Genomic DNA, 16,943 nt, shown 5'->3' with positions numbered 1-16,943 from the left:
GCCGCCGATTGCAATCACTCCCAACAACGACACACGTCAGGGCTGTCTGTATTTGCTGGCCACAATCAATGATCATCTGTGGGCTACACGTTGAAGATTCATCTTACAAACCAGCCCCCCCATCGGATTATTTGCTTTCTTGTAGAGACTGCTGAGGATTAACCCTGGAGCTGCCTCCCGGGCCAGCACGTCCACTGGCGGCAGGGAGCCCGGGCTGGGGTGTGTGCAGGACGCTGTGGCTGAGGAGCCCAGCAGCTGTGGGGACGTCGTGCGTTGGGCTGACAAGGAGCCCTCAGAGGAGTAGGAGGTGAGGGGTGGCCGCGCTGGGGATGGAGTGTGCGCCCCACTGTCACCTGACCTCAGGCACTAAAACCCCACAGCGGGCAGTGGCCAGTTTGGAAGGGCTGCAGCCAGCCTGACTCTCAGAACCTGGTACCCCGGATACCCAAGGAGGCCAAAGATGACTTGGTTCCCACTTGTCACTGGAAATAGATTTAAATATTAATAAACATAAACCTTTAGTTGGTACCTGCAAGATGCCGACACCTAGAAGGCCCGGCCACCCTCAGGTCTCTGCCGTCAGTCAGCACACCTGCAGGAAGACCCCTGGAGGGACCTGGCAGGGCCTGGCCGGGAAGCTGTGCAGGGTGTCCTGACGCCTCAAGGTGACAGCCTCCAGTGGCTGCAGCTCTGGGAGGAGAGGTCCCTCCATCCCCGACACACCTAAGCTGCTCTGGGGTCTCCGGGTTGATCCAGACCAGGTGACTCCAATGCGGGATCCTCTGTGTCTGCTCAGCCTCATCGCCCTTCTCCAAGGCCGCCTCCGTCACAGAATAAAGTGAGACCCCAGACAGGAAAGGGGGTTCCTGCCTACAGCAGGAGTGGGCGGAGCCTCTCCAGGTGAGGCCCAGGAAGCCCGTCCCAGCTTAGAGGGGCAGCTGGGCGAGCTCCCCAGGGGACAGGACGCTGCCAGCCTGGCAGCTGAAATCCTGGTGGTGCTTTGCTGCCTGGGGCTCCTGGGCCCTCCAGTTTCCTGCACTGAGACCATGCATTCTAGAAGCACACGCTGGCTTCTGTCCTCCTGTTGGGATTCTGACAGATCCACCAAGTCTGGGCAGAGAAGACTCAATTCAGTTCTGGGTCCAAGTCATATTTTTATTTCAAAATTAAATGTCAGGTCACACATTACATGAGCAGCGGCTGAGCCGCACTAAGCAGATGTTACACACTTGAGGAGCTTATGAGGCAGCATCTCTTCTAGAAACGCAGAAAGAGCATTTCCAATGCAGAGCTGCCTCGCCCACGGGCGTGACCCATGTCTCCGGGCCCCCGGGAGCTCTGGATTCCAGGGGTTTCTGAAGTGACGTGGTTTCGGGGCAGAGCCCTGGCCTCGCACTCGATCTGGGGCAGGTGCCACGTCCCATCAGAAGCCTTCGGAGCCTCCCAGCAGACTCCATACACACACACACACACACACACACACACACACACACACGCCCCGCTCAGACCCCGGCCAGTCCCTAGGTGTGATTAAGGAAAAGGGCCGCGGGCTTCTGCATGTGACTAACTCCCGGGGCGGTGGGCAACGAGGCCCTGGAACAGCAGGGGGTGCAGCAGCGTGAGCAGAGGCCCCCTTGCTCAGAGCAAGTGAACGTTTAGTGTTACCGTCAGCATGACCTTATCCCCAGCGACCACTCTTAGAACATGGCCTCGTGTCAGGGAGTGCTGGTGCGGGCTCACCTGATAACTGCAAGGTCCTGTGCCTGTGTGCAGAGCGGGGCGGGTCTGGTCCGTGGACCCCCCGCGGAGCTGGACCTGGGCCTGCCCCTTCCCCTGGAGCTGAGTCCGACGGGGGTGGGATGGTTACACAGCACCTCCTTGCACTCTGAGCTTCACTGGCTGAGGTTCAGCTCTCCTGTCTGTAAGGTGGCAAAGGTACTACCCAACTCATGGTGTTGTTATCGGCATGAAATAAGATCACAAATGTAAGCCCTTAGGACAGTGCTGGCAGTGGAGGGAATCCCGCCATCCCCTCTCCCTCCCTCCTCCTCCCCTCTTCACTTCCCCACTCTTCCCTTCCTTCCATGATCCAACTTTTTTTTTTTTTTTGCAGTATGCGGGCCTCTCCCTGTTGTGGCCTCTCCCGTTGCAGAGCACAGGCTCCGGACGCGCAGGCTCAGCGGCCATGGCTCACGGGCCCAGCCGCTCCGCAGCATGTGGGATCTTCCCAGACCGGGGCACGAACCCGCGTCCCCTGCATCGGCAGGTGGACCCCCAACCACTGCGCCACCAGGGAAGCCCCATGATCCATCTTTAACTGCAGATTAAAACACAACTAGAATGTACTAATTTTGCTCTGATCGTGAGATGCCAGAAGGGCAGGAGCGCCTGGAAAGGAAAAGCCCTGGGGTCTCTGAGCCTGAGTTATAGGGCCCGGTCCTGGCTTGTGTGTACGAGGTTTCTCTGTAAAAAAAAACAGCTGCACTGGGAAGGGGATTACACAGGGTTCATGGCAGAATTGTGTACCCCAAAATTCATCTGTTGGAATCCTAACCGCCAGCACCCCAGAATGTGACTGTACTTGGAGATTCAGTCTTTAAAGAGATGATTAAGTTAAAATGAGACTTTTAACTTAATCTGGATGGGGCCCAAATCCAATCTGACTGGTGTCCTTATAAGAAGAGATTAGGACACAGGCATGACAGAGGGACAGCCAGGTGAGGACAGAAAGAAAAGACGGCCATCTGCAAGCCAAGGAGAGAGACCTCAGAAGAAACCAACCCTGCCGACACCTTGATCTCAGGCTTCCAGCTTCCAGAACTGTAAGAAAATGCATTCCTGTTGTTTCAGCCACTCCATCTGTGGTATTATGGCAGCCCAGGCAGACTAATATATAGGGTATTAGACAAAAGACCCTATTCCAGGGGCCCAGGGTGAGAGATGCAGCTGGGAACTCTTGTCCAGGGGTGTCCTGCCAAGCAGGTGCTGGGACATCACTACCAGGTAGATTCCAGGGCTCAGTCTGCATGGAATGGAAGGCCAGCTCTTACCTTTCACATCATCTATTTATTTTAGTTGAGAAGATGTGTTCTTGGGAAAAGTACCAGCACTTAGTGCTGTAGAGGCTATAGACAAAAGCGTGACTGTGACTGTTCCTCCGAAGAAACCAAAGTTCCAGGAAACATTGCCCCATCCCTCCTGGAAGCATAGCTGGATGTGTCACATTCCTCAGAACTCATAGAGCCAGGCACATACACCATCCTCTGAAGGACACAGGAACCCACTCACCTCCTTAACCCTGTAATCCCTCCTTCGTAAAGGGAAAGGTGTGTCTTTCCAGACTAAAAACTCCAGCCAGAAAGAAGCTGGACATGTCAGAGTGAAAACTCCAGCCCGGGGGGGACAGCGGCAAAGGATGATTTGCTGGCTGCACCACACTGGCCACCAGACGGACAGCTGGTCACTACGCTGGGGCCGGGAAGGCTGGTCTTACTGGATGTTAATGCGGCAGCTGACAGTGACAAGGATGACGATCCATTTCTGTGTCCCCATCTTCTCACTTACATTCAAGGGTGATGATGTGTGCTGTGTACCCCTATTAACAGGGTGTTTTTTGTTTATGAACTCAGGTTAGCCTGTCACCTTGGCTGGCTCACAGAAAACCCAAGAGCCACTTTCTAAGGAAAGCCCCTCCCCAGGGGCTGCCCTGTCTGGGCAGCAGGACGAGGTCCCTTCTGTGTCCTTGTTGGCTGACCCTGCCCTGTCTCTAGCTCTGCCCAGTCCCTTCCCCAGCGACCTGGAAACGCACTCACCTGCTCCCCAGCTGGAGCTGATGGGGTGGGCATTGCCTGGAAGTAGGAGGGGCTGCAGCGAGGGGTTCCCTGCACCCCTTCAGAAGAGCAGATGCAGCAGTGCCGAGGCTGGAGCGGAGCTTCCGGCATCAGGAGCTGAACCCACTGCCCACTAGATCCTAACGTGAGGCATCTGGGGCTGAGGAGGCCGCCCGACTGTGGGAACTGTTAGTATTTTAAATACCATGTCCTGTATCCAGAGATGCTTTAGGTCTAGCAACTGTAGAATCTATTTTTTTTATTTTGATTTTATATTGGCGTATAGTTGATTATCAATATGGTGTTAGTTTCAGGTGTACAGCAAAGTGATTCAGTTATACCTATATATGTGGAATCTATTTCTTATTGTGTTTAACTGGGACCAAATCATTTCTTTCTCAAATGAGTAGAAATAAGAATATCAAAGACACAACCAGGCACGCGTGCCTACCGTCATCAGACCTCACGGTCTTGACGCCTGCCATGGGGATGAAACAACAAGAAACCTCTGTTTAGTGTCTCCTTCAGGGCTTGGAGTCCAGACTCTTTACTGAGGGGACCCACAGCCGTCCTCAGGGGAAAATGTAAAATTAGTGCCCCACGATGTGTCCACACAAACCTCAGGGGACACCATCAACCATGCAGTGTGAGGGCATCGTCTGGCCTGACCCGGACTCCCCATCCAGGGGACAAATCTAACTCACTCAGAAACTGCAAGGGGATGGGCGCTGGATGAAAAGTTGTATTTTAAGGTCGGGTGTAATAACTTAGTCATTACGGTAAAGGGAGCACGACCCAAACCAGTGACTCCCAATTGTCAAAGCAAAAGGAGCCATTTTCCAGGCTTTTTTCTGCCCGCACGACGTAGAGCTTTCCTTTCGGTTTTGTCCTGCTATAATTTCAAACTTGGACACACATCTCTACAGCACATTTCAAGAACCAGACTACTTTTAAAATTAATTTTTAATAATGTGTAATAATCTGAGTGGCCCTGGTCTGTGTGCAGAATTAGAATTCCTCTGATAGAAAGAGAAATATTTGTGCAGAGTTTTATGAGCAGAGTTGACCTGAGGCTTCCCGAGGCTGATGGAGAAATTGCGGCCCAGGCGGCTGTTAACCCTTCCCTGCCCGGCCCCACGCTTGGCCGGAGCATTGAGCCACTGTGGTTTTGTTAGATGACGGAGACTGAGACAGAGCCTTCTAGATATTAAGAGAAAGACTCTGAAATTGAACATGGGCTTTATTATAAAATGTCCAGAGACCTTGGGGTCACGGGTCAACCCTGACGTCCCGGCAGGCACAGAACTTCAGCACCATCAGAGACCTGAAAACCGACGTGCTGCTCTCTGCTCTGACTTGGATGAGGCCGGAAGCTGGTAGCGGTTCGTGCCCAGCCCTGGGGACGCTGGCCGGGGCAAGTCACTTGGGGCAGGGGTGACTCACAAAGGGAGGGTGTCCTCATCACAGCCCCGGGCATGAGGTTGGGGGTCTCTCCTCTTCCTCAGCATGTCTGGATCATGGGTGTTCGTGATCACAGGTGTTTGTGAGAGTTAAGAAGAATATTTATGCTCCCCTGAAATAAAGAGCCAGCCAGGACCCTGGATCTGTCATCCCCGTGTTAATCTCCATGAACTTCCCGTCCAAAAGAACATCTTGCCTCACTATTGGACTGACCACAGACTTCCTGCCCTTGTTTTAATGATAATTGTGTGTTGATGATTTCCAGTGATACAAAAACACCAAATCTATGGCTCAAAAATGTTCTTCCCAAAATCAGGTTGAAAAGAAATTCATTTCCAGCCCCATTCCCCGAGGGGAAAAATAAACCTAAAACCATAGCTATGAAGTTTTGAAGGGGCCGCCGAAGAGGATTTATTCTCTCTCTTCAGCTGTTAACCGAGGTCCCTCTGGGCGGCAGCGTCCTTGCTGGCGCAAACTATTTCAATATGACAATCGCAGAGTGGTGCTTGGGTTATTAAACAGAGCACACTTCTCGGTGAAAGTCTAAAACAAAAGAAAACACTGTACATGGTCTTGAAAGCATCTGTTGACTTTTAATCTGTGCTTTGGAGCAGATCCTATAAAAATTTTTGTTAACCAACAATTTAAAGTGATTCCACTTTATCTTGTTTGCCCACAATAACCAGTTATTTAAAATCAGTGGCTGTTCTTCACCAGAAACAAAATACACGTGACTGTGGAAACTGGAGGGTTCATTTATTTCAGGAGGGGGATGCCCTGAGCCCTGCCCACTGGTCTGAGTGCTTGTGGCAGTACACTCGCCTGCGTCTCGGGAGCCCCACCAAGTGCACACAGGGACACGGAGCGTCCATCCCCAAAACGGACCCTCTGCAGGGGTGTGGCTCCAGCCTCCCATGGGTCCACCGTCTACGCCATCTGACGCTTCTCCTGGACGTGTTTACCCCCAGAGCCTTGAACTTGCTGGAGCAGCAGGACCTTGGAAACCCTGTGACGTGTGGTGATCCCAGGCCCTGCTGTCCCCCCAGCCTCTCGTTGGGGTTGAGAAATGGGGACCAGACATTTCATGCTGGTCTCCCCAAGACATTCCCTGCTGTTCTCCCCAAGACTCAGAAGTTTTCAGTGGTACAGAGAGCTTCTCCTGTGACCGCTGCAAAGTCCAAGCAGGGCTGTGGGAGCCTGAGCGCCTGGCCTGGGAGCCGTGGTCTCCCACCCACAGACTTCTCAGGAGCCCCTCAGTCGGGCCTGCATCCTGGCTCCGCCTCCCGAGGGCGTTCTCTCTCATCTCGCCTCAGGCATCTGAACCAGCAGCTCATCAGGTCCATCCCAGGCTGCTCTCTGAGGTTAACCTCTGTGTCCTGCCCTTGTCACCTTGTTGGTCCCCAACACTATGTAAGGGTCTATTCTGAGCCTGGGGAGGGGGCCAGGCAGCTATCTGAGTGATGATGTGTAGAGAGGATGCACCCATGTGTTACCACCTCCCAGGAAGGAGGCCAAGCACTCTGACCTAGCCGGTGAGAACAGCACGGCCAGGGACACCGACGTGGGGACACAGGGACGTCACTCCTAGAACATCTTCCCTTCTGCCCCGGGTGCACGTGCCCCAAGCTGCCTGCCCCACCACGAAGAAGGGTTACCACTGTGGGGGTCTCTGCCACTGGGAAAGGAAGTGTCAGGCAGCACCCTGGTGGAGGCATTGAGGAGGATTTGTGAGAGGTCAGGCAGGTGGGTCGTGCTGCCCATGGACCCTGGGCCAGAGGACAGGGAGAGTCGCCGCCAGAACAGCAAGGAGTACAGGCGAGCCAGGTGGCCCCCTGAAGGCATCTGACCCTCGGCGTGGACCAGCCTGGACAGCCCTGCTGTGAATGGTAAACATCAGCCTCTCTTTCCTCCAGTCTCTCCTGCCCCTTAACTGGCCGAACCCTACAGGAAGCAGCATCTTGAAGCTCCTGGCAGGTGCCGAGCATGGAAGGGGTGCTGAGGGGGTGCTGGACAGGCAAGTGGAAAACAGTTGCCCCAGGGAGCCTTTTTCCCCTGGCCAGAGGAAAGAGACACCAGGCACGTCGCTCCTTTACTGAACTTTACGAGGGGGTTCAAAATTGATTGTAAAATCTTTGAAATGTCTGTTTAAAAGGTTTTATGATCATCCAAAGCATTTTTTTTAACTAAAATGTACCAGGCTCAAGGGAGCTTTCTGTGAGGGAACAGAGCCACCCTATGTAAACAGCACTGGGCTCCAATGTGGGGAACCAAGCAATGCAAATGGCTCCCAGGGAGCCACATACAAATACAGATTTCTTTCCCCCAGAGCACTCTGTGCCCTGGAAATGATTTATATCTCAGTGTGCACACCATCGAAAGTGAAGCCAGAAAATCCCACAGAAAGAAGGGGGGTTCTCTAAGAAAAGGGGCTCAAACCCTGTCTTGTAGCAAGGAGTTCATAAGGAACGAATAGTATTGTATTGAAATGTGATTTTGCTTTAAATCAGCCCCCAAACATGAGCTAAATGTATAAAAGCCCCAAGAGAGATTCACTTGATAAAACTGAAGCAAAGCTCTTATTCCCATGACATTTCTGTCCCAGTTTTGGAAGATTCGTTGTTTGAACGTCACCAGCGTTAAGTTCTTGAGGCTCTTCTCTGGGCCAGGCATGTTTCCAGGGCTCAAGTGCCAGCAAGTGTCTGAAATAACTTCAGCCAAAGAGCTCACAGCAGAAACTCATCACACCTGTTTGCCAGGTTCTTGGTTTACGAGTCTGTCATGTGATTAACAGCAATATCTGGTGGTCTTAAGAAAAGGAAATGGATAAATCAGCTATACTCCAATATTTTTTTTTAAGAGGCAGTAGCTAGAGGCAAAAAACAAATGTTAGCAGAACCCAAATCTTCTGATTTTTAATCCATGAATCTAATGATATTAATTATCTTTTATAATATATCATAGTGTTGTATACGTCATTTAATTGTAAATAAATAATTATTAAATTTAAAAAAAAGAAAATTGAAGAGACACAAATGTTCACACCATGGGAGGGACCAATGAGAGTACTGACTTTTGTTTACTTCTAGGTTTGAACATTGTAAAGTCACTTACATAGTCCCAATGAACCTAAATTGGTAAGAAAAAGGAAGAAAGAAAAGAAAGAAAGAAAGAAAGAAAGAAAGAAAGAAAGAAAGAAAGAAAGAAAGAAAGAAAGAAAGAAAGAAAGAAAGAAGAAAGAGAGAGAGAGAGAGAAAGAAAGAAAAGAAAGAAAGGAAGAAAGAAAAGAAGGAAGGAAGGAAGGGAGAAAGAAAGAAAGAAAAAGAGAGAAAGAGAAAGAAAGAAAAGAAGGAAGGAAAGAAGGAAGGAAGAAAGAAAAAAAGGGAGAGAGAGAGGGAGGGAGGAAGGAAGAAAGAAATGAAACCGTTCTCTAAGATGGGAAAGCAAATTCAAGTGTGTATTTTATCTTGCAAGAGTGTGACATTTTAAAGTAGAACTTAAATATTACAACCGCTTTTTCAAAAAGTTCCACTATCAAGCTTTCTTATTTACCATGAGAAAAACTACCTTTTCCTTAAGAAAACAACAACCAAACGTTAAGCTGAAAATTAAAGGACCACAAATAGAGTAAGCCAGGGACGGATGACACAGGAACTTCCTTTTAGTTACGTGTGGACTGTAATTTTACCGAGCAAAACGATGAAAATGTGAATCTAAAATCCAATGAATATCTATCCCTCTCTCCACCTCCAGCACTGCTGCTGTCACTTTGGAGTTTTCCTGATTGGGAACTAAAGGGGAAAATTCCAGATTCGTAGGCCCAGGGAGGAGGGGATGCACTTATAGGTTAAGCTGGAGTCAGGTCTGGGGAGTTTCTAACCAGTGTTTTTAAGTGGGGCAACCGTGTTCCTCCAGAAATGTTCTCCAGCACCGCCCGTCCTACTTGTGGACCAGAGAGCGCAGGAATGCACCTCCCTCCGGCCCCGCCCAGTGGGCAGGGTGACCTGAACAGCCACAGGGAGAAGATGCCCAGCAGTGTGAAACAGAGACACCTGCTGGCCAAGCCCCAGGCCCTGCTCCATGCTCCCCGCCCCTGCTGATCAGGCATCTCTGGGCTGTCCTCAGCCTTGAATGGGAGCCTGACGCGGAGTTCCACGCACGCAGGCTGCTCTGAAATCTGCAGAGCAGAACGTGTTTCCCCAAAGCTGTGCTGCAGAAGCTGAGGGCGTCCCTGTGCCACCGTCCTTGGGGACCAGCACACAGAGCTCACCCAGGGTGATGACCCTGATTGGACCTGCTCTTGTTTTATTTCTGTGTGTGTGCATTTAGTTCACAGACAAATCACAGGCACGAGACACCCGAGAGCCTGGAATTGCTTCGTGCATGCGGTGTCTGGGCTGAGCTGTGCATCTCGGGTGGAAACCGCCAGGGAGGAGGGTGGTGTGCTGAAGTCCACACTCACTTGGGGAAGCAGCTCTGCTTTCAGCCCTTTCCTCGGTCAGGTCTACATCACCTATGACCTGCTGGCACACAGCAGGAGTGGCCTTGCAGCCTCTGTTATTTCTTGCTGATTTATTCCTGATTCTGAGTCACACCAGCAGCTCCCAGAGTAAAACTGCTTAGAAACTCGGGTCTGGGCGCCGACGGAGGGCACAGCTGTTTGCTCGCTTTATTTCATTGATTTGTCACTTTGATGGGGCTTTCTTCCTCCTAAGGTGTAAGCATGCCTGAGGAGGTGCAGAGCTCTACTTCCCAAACCCTGGCGTCATTGGATGGAGCTTTTGGATCTCTGCTGGCCAAGCCGCCGGGCGTTTTGGAAGCAGGAGGATGACACGGACACGACAAGGGGGCGATGTTCCCACTCTCTCCATGCTGCGCTGGGAGCCCCTGCTCGCTCGCCTTTACACGGAGCCCCGTTCCCTGCATGCCGCTGTTGCAGTCAAAGACAGCAGCTCTTCTCTCGGGAAGGACTCTGACACTCCCAGCTACTCGTGCCGCTTCGCCACTAAAATTGTGAGGCTCCAGCCAAAGCTTCCAGGAACTGAGTCTCACCCCAACCGCTGGAGAGATGGGTTCCTGCTGCCCTCGCCGGGGGATTACAGCCAGCACCAGCTGGACCGGTCCCTTATGTACGTGTCACCACCCTGCCCGCTGTCACTTCTCAGGGCTGGGATGGGGCCGTGGCCGCCCGCTCTGGTCTAATTGTTGAAATGTGTGCTTAGTTCACGTGAAACAATGGCTCCCAGAGAAAATAAAACACCCCACAGAGGTGCTGAGCTGTGAAAAGAGTGGTGTTTGGGAGCCTGGTTTCCTGAATAGACTTGTTAAATACCATGGCTGATGGATGCTGAGTGGGCAGGCGGGGAGAGCAGCGGCTGCCCGGGCCCCTCCGCAAGCAGGGCCAGCAGCCGGGCTCCTCTGGAGGTGGACCCAAAGCCGAGCCCGGCTCCCTCCTCTATTTTTTTTTGCATTTCTGCCATGCAAAGATAATCAGGTTTATGTAAAGTATGTGTGCTCTTTTGACAGCCCACGGTATCTCATTAATTCAATCACACCAAACACCATTGTTCCCAAAGTGTTTGAAATGCGGATAGGGACCCTGCTTTTTCTCATCCTGTCCATCACTGTTAACATTTTTCTTGCAGTTGCCATGGCTGGGGCCAGAGTTCATGAAAACACAGAATAAGAGGCAACAAAACAAGAATAAAGACTTATTTGAGATACTCTTTTTAAAGGACATCTAGCATCCACAGAACATGGGAAGTGAATGTAGACAGGTTTGGGCACTACGCTTGCTGAGAGGAAAGAGAGTAGAAAGAATTTGAAAATCAAATAGGCCTATAAAACCTTGACCCAAGAGTCTCTGGGAAAAACCCGATGAACTGCTCCCTCGTAGAACAATGTTCTTTCTTTCGTGTGTTCTTCAGAGGGACAATGCCTCATATATTATAACACATGCCACTGGCGCCTTTACACTGTTGTAAGCGGCTCAGGCCAGCAGAATGCTGAGAGCCCACAACAAGGGATTGCACGCCCACGATGTGCTCCTTCCCCGGCTCCACCAAAAACAAGCACTGGGAAAATTCTTCATGCATAGAAGCCCACAAAGCCGGGCCGGAGCTGGGCGATGTCACGCAGAGATCATGTGACGCACTTAGAGAAGAGGGCGACATGCCTTCACCCAGAGATACTGTTAAATTCCCATTCTATCTGCATGAATGTACCCGCGGCCATGTCACCTCGGACTTGCAGCAGCCACGGCCGTCTCTGTGATGCCACACGGATTAGGGAGACCACAGGGCCCACGATGGGTGCGGCATGGGGGTGACAACCGAATCTCCCACATCTGGGGTTCAGAGTGGAAGCCCCGCCCCGGCACTTGTCAGGTCCCCCCTCACCCAGCACCTTCCCCCATGAGATGCACCGGGGGAGGGAGGGAGGGGTCCCGGCCAAGGGGGTGCAGCTGGCCCCTTGACAGGGGCTCCCTCCTGTTGGCCTGTCTTTCCCTTTGGGAAAAACAAGCACCGTATGGGAAGGCAGGTTGGTTTCCACACGGTTTATATCACCCTTTTCATTTTCGTCTTTCTTCTTTCTCTCAGAGGCACTTCAGGTCCCAAACTAGGGAGACCCCTCCTGCTGGGTTAAGGACAGCCCATCCCTGCGTCTACCCGGCTCCCCCTCCCCTGGGGGCCCCAGCACAGCCTGCAGCGGGGCTTCTGGTGAGTAACACTCTGTGGTCAGTGGTCACAATTGAAACCTCGGGGCCCCCTCCCTCCATTCAAAGTGAGAGACAGCTATGGAACTCAGTCTCTTCCCGCCACCCCTGCTGCCGGCACCCCACCCAACCCTCCATCCTGTCAGCACTGGGCTAAGGAGCAAGATTCCTCTGGGGTCCCTGCCCCTCCCCCGGCCCCTACGGCCCCTCCTCCACCGTCCCAGGTGTCAGGGCACATCTCCCTGTCTCCAGACTTCCTGCTGGTCGAGCATCACTGCGTGTGGGAAGCCCGCAGGCCCGCCCCCGCCTCTCCAGCTGCGTCATCTGCAGTCTCCCACTTCCTCATCTCCCTGGACCACTGGCCCCTCTGGGACCCCTCTGACCCTGTGCCTGGAGTGAGGCCCCCAGGGGACCACCAGCCCAGCTTCCTGCTCCTTGAGGCTCTTTCCAGACTCAGGTTCCTGCCCTGCTCCCCCGCTTGATTCCCTCTCCTCTGTGTGTCACCACCGCAGGGGAGTCTCTGCTCACTGGGGCTCGTGTTCTGTCTCAGGCCTGCCCTGGAAGCCTCGGCAGGGCACAGTGCTCATGTCCTGTGCTTCTCCAGTGCCCGCAGCTCCCTGGGCAGCGTCCTCTCAGGAGCAGGTCCCTCGACGTGTTGGGATAGTGCCCTGCGGTGGCCATGGACAGGCTGGAGATGCCATCAACCCGGGAGCCCCTGGAACGCCTGCCGAGGGGGCAGGGAGGGACACGTGCCCTGGGGGTGGTGGAGAGGAAGCTCAGACCCAGGCTGTGCCTGACCTCAGCCTGCTTTCTGTCCCCTCACCTACCATACCCTCTGCACATCTGTCAGTTGCCTTGAATCCCAATTCTGACCTGGGCAAGGTATCAGTAGCCACAGTAAATTGTATTTGTGCAAAAGGACAAAAAGTCACAACCACATTTGGCTTAAGAACAAACTAAATCTTGTCTCCAAGTCAAGAAAATACAACTTCAGGGGCTTCCCTGGTGGCGCGGTGGTTGGGAGTCCGCCTGCCGATGCAGGGGACACGGGTTCGTGCCCCGGTCCGGGAAGATCCCACATGCTGCGGAGTGGCTGGGCCCGTGAGCCGTGGCCACTGAGCCTGCACGTCCGGAGCCTGTGCTCTGCAATGGGAGAGGCCACAGCAATGAGAGGCCTGCGTATTGCAAAAAAAAAAAATGCATTTGAGTTACCTGACTCTGTGCCATCTTCCTGTCTGGGTCACCTGACACTGCATCATGGTGATGCATTCACATGCACGGCTTGTGTGTCTGTTCCCACTAGGAACCCTTCACCTTCTCTCCCTGGTGCACATTTAGGGTCCAGGGATCCTGAGGACAGCTGTCTCCCCTGAGGGCACCTGTTTCCCGGGGGTCTCTGGTCTGCTCCCCATGAGCCATTCCCTTGACATCTGTGCTGCTTCCTAATTGCCCAGACGTTTGCCTTTAGGTTTTTCCAGAGGAACAGTTTTGGAAAAAGAATGCTAACTCAGCGAATTCAAGACTGTTTTTACCGACTTCATCATTCTCATCACGTTGAAGTTTGCCTGGCTCACTCTTTAATCAAATGGCTTATTAGCCTAATTCTAAAGGTTCCCATTCATGTCCCATCCAGCATTAACACACTGCGGTTTTTCTTTTTTTAACAATCTATACTTCTCCCTTTGTACTTTAGGGCTACTTATACCAGCTTCTCTGTCTGATGCATTTCTGCCTAATCACGTCTCTTCGGCTCTGATAGTCTCCCTGCCCCCCCCTCCCCCGTGCTTGGTTTGCCCACTTCTGATGCCCACCTTGTATCTTCTCTCCTTCCTTTTCTCTTAGGACTGTTCAGCCGACAATGGAAGAAGGAGAACGTTTCAATAATCCCAGACTACAGATGAGCTCAGATATTTAATACTGAGTCTTGCACTGAGTTGCAACGTAAAACCGCATTAATTAAGACTTAAAATTGTAACAATTTTGAAAGGGATTGTACATAAGCTTTTATTTTTTTCTGTCTATGAGAAGCACCTTTGCTGTGGTTGTGTTGTGTGTTCTAGGACCTCACGTTTATCTGATGAACCATCTTGCCTGTGGGTTCTCAGCTCTCTCCTCTGTCTACTGAGCCCCATTTCCATGGACCTTTCAAGTTTGAGACATCTCAAAATAAAATCATGGAACAGATATCAACATATTTTCTATTTCAAGCATTCTACTGATGGAGATTGTGTTTCTCTAAAATGCATCTAGGACTTCCCTGGTGGCGCAGTGGTTAAGAATCTGCCTGCCAGTGCAGGGGACGTGGGTTCCATCCCCGGTCCAGGAAGATCCCACATGCCGTGGAGCAACTAAGCCTGTGCACCACAACTACTGAGCCTGCACTCTAGAGCCTGTGCGCCACAACTACTGAAGCCCGTGCACCACAACTGCTGAGGCCCGTGCACCTGGAGCCCGTGCTCCACAACAGGAGGAGCCGCTGTGATGAGAAGCCCACGCAATGCAACGAAGAGTAGCCCCTGCTTGCCACAACTAGAGAAAGCCCACGCACAGCAATGGAGACCCAACACAGCCAAAAAAAAAAAGAATAAATAAAAACTAAATTTAAAAATATATATATTTTGGGGGGCTTCCCTGGTGGTGCAGTGGTTGAGAGTCCACCTGCCGAGGCAGGGGACATGGGTTCGTGCCCCGGTCCGGGAGGATCCCACATGCTGTGGAGCGGCTGGGCCCGTGAGCCATGGCCGCTGAGCCTGCGCATCCGGAGCCTGTGCTCTGCAATGGGAGAGGCCACAGCAATGAGAGGCCCGCGTACCGCAAAAAAAAAAAAAAAAAAAAAAAAAAAAAATATATATATATATATATATATATATTTTTTAAATCTTTAAAAGACTTCCCTGGTGGCACAGTAGTTGAGAGTTCCCCGCAAAAAGAAAAAAAAATCTTTAAAGTACATCTAGAAGAAGGAGATTGATTTATCGAATGTGTTGGCCTCACTGACTAAGATTAACATCAGGCCTGATTTCTTAAGCACCCTCCCCTGCTCCAGGTGCCCTGGTCAGACTGGCCAGGTGAACCCCAGTGCAAGGACACCCACTGTGCACCCAGCTGTACCCTGAGGGTGTGCAGACAAACACCGGGCAGTCCCTCCCCCATTTCTCCTCCGGGGTGCAGTGGGAGTAGGACCTGGTCTGGTTTGCAATGAGAAACAGGGCCACCCCTGGAATCCCTGAGACCTTCCCGCACTGATGCATTATTAGAAAGATGGGAGAGGTGTGTGGGTTGGCCAAATGCCTGATGGTGGAAAAAAGAAAGGCTCCTGCCAGTCTAGACCCGTGTGTCATACGTCTGAGGCACTCTCGGGCTGGGCCATCGACAAGAGCTATTTTGTTTGAGTTGAAATCAACAACTGATCATTCCTGAAGAAACTGGCTAGCAAACGTCTGTTGAAAGTCAAACAAAATTTTCCAGGTTTTGCGTAACTGTAATCGCACACATGATGTCAGAAAGATAACAGGGGCTCTAAGTCTCTCCAAAACAGCAACCCACGTCCTGCCAAGGCATGAGTTTTGAATGATGAAAACAATCTGTACAAGTCCCAGTAGTTTTCAAGTCTATACATTGTTTATAACAAAATGTCCTGAACTTTCATTCCAGATCCTCCCTATCTAAGGATCCAACACTTCACGGCAATTCCTGCTGGAGAGAGGGAATTGGGAGGCATGGTCAGAGGGCACGGGGCCCCCTGGATCTGGCGGGTGTGGCCTGGGTGCAGTCACTGGTCCTGAAATGCTTGCCGCCAGCTCCCCAAGCGCAGGAAGCAGAGCCCGAGGGGCCGAGGGGTTCCTCCTTGGTTTTCAGGGTAAATGTGAGCGGGTATCTGAACTCAGGTAGGTCTTCTCTGCTTCGTACTGTTGCCAACATAGCAGAAAACACACCTGCAATTAAAGAAAATAAAATCACACCTACAAAATATACATACGTGGTCCAGTGAGCAGAAGGAAGCTCAAGGGTGGTTGAAAATGGCCAAAGCCAGCTTCAGAGGCTTCCTCTGCAGACCTGAAACGGCCCCTGACGCTCTGTTTTAGCTCTGAGTTTTCCAGTGGGTGCCTCCTGGCAAACAGGCACCCGGGCACCCAGGAGGACCAAGAGGAAAGAGACATACAGAGGTTTCTGGGGCTGTTCGCTAGCAGGCCTGACGCCCCCGCTTCCATCTCAGTGAGCGGCCAGGCTTCCTGTGGGGAAAGGAGGATCCCTGCCCCTACGCTTCCAGCTCCTGGGCAGATGCAAGAGTGACCCGGCATCTGGCATGAAAGCAGGGGGGCATTCCTGCTCCCTAGGGCGCCCTGACCACCCAGGAAACCGATGTCAGCCAAGTCAGTCTGATGCTTCCAGAGTCCTTCCTGTCTGAGCCTCCCGCCAGGTAGAAACGGCCCCAGTGCTGAACCTGGGTTTGACCTCAGCCAGTCCGACGCAGTGTCTCACCTCCTCTTCACACTTCCTTGGACGAATCCCCACTGGGTCCAAAGGCCAGGTCAACACCGAGGCTTCAGTCCCGTTCCGTCTGCTCTGTCCCCCTCAGCAGCAGAGCCCCTGTGGTTACAACTCCCAGATTTCCAGGCTGGAGAGCATCTTGGGAGGACCTGGTCTGTGTCTGTGAGGAGGCAGCTGTGGCCGGGAATGTCCAGGAACTTGAACGAGATAAGTCTATCGAGGGGGCCAGGCCTGGAAACACATGCCCGGGCTGGTGCCCAGCTTGCATCCCAGCCTCTCCTCAAACATCACTCTTCCACTGTGGAGACACGATTACAACCCAAGTCCTGCTACTTTTCTGACGTTCTTTGAACCAAGGCCAGACCTGGCCGCCCCTTCCAGTGTCTGGGATCCACCAGCTTCGAGATAACATTGCAGGGATGCAGGGAACAGGGCTGCAGGCGACCAGA

The sequence above is a fragment of the Phocoena phocoena genome, chromosome 3, assembly GCF_963924675.1.
Source record: "Phocoena phocoena chromosome 3, mPhoPho1.1, whole genome shotgun sequence".
Taxonomy (NCBI): Eukaryota; Metazoa; Chordata; class Mammalia; order Artiodactyla; family Phocoenidae; genus Phocoena; species Phocoena phocoena.
Note: the sequence above shows the minus strand (reverse complement) of the source record.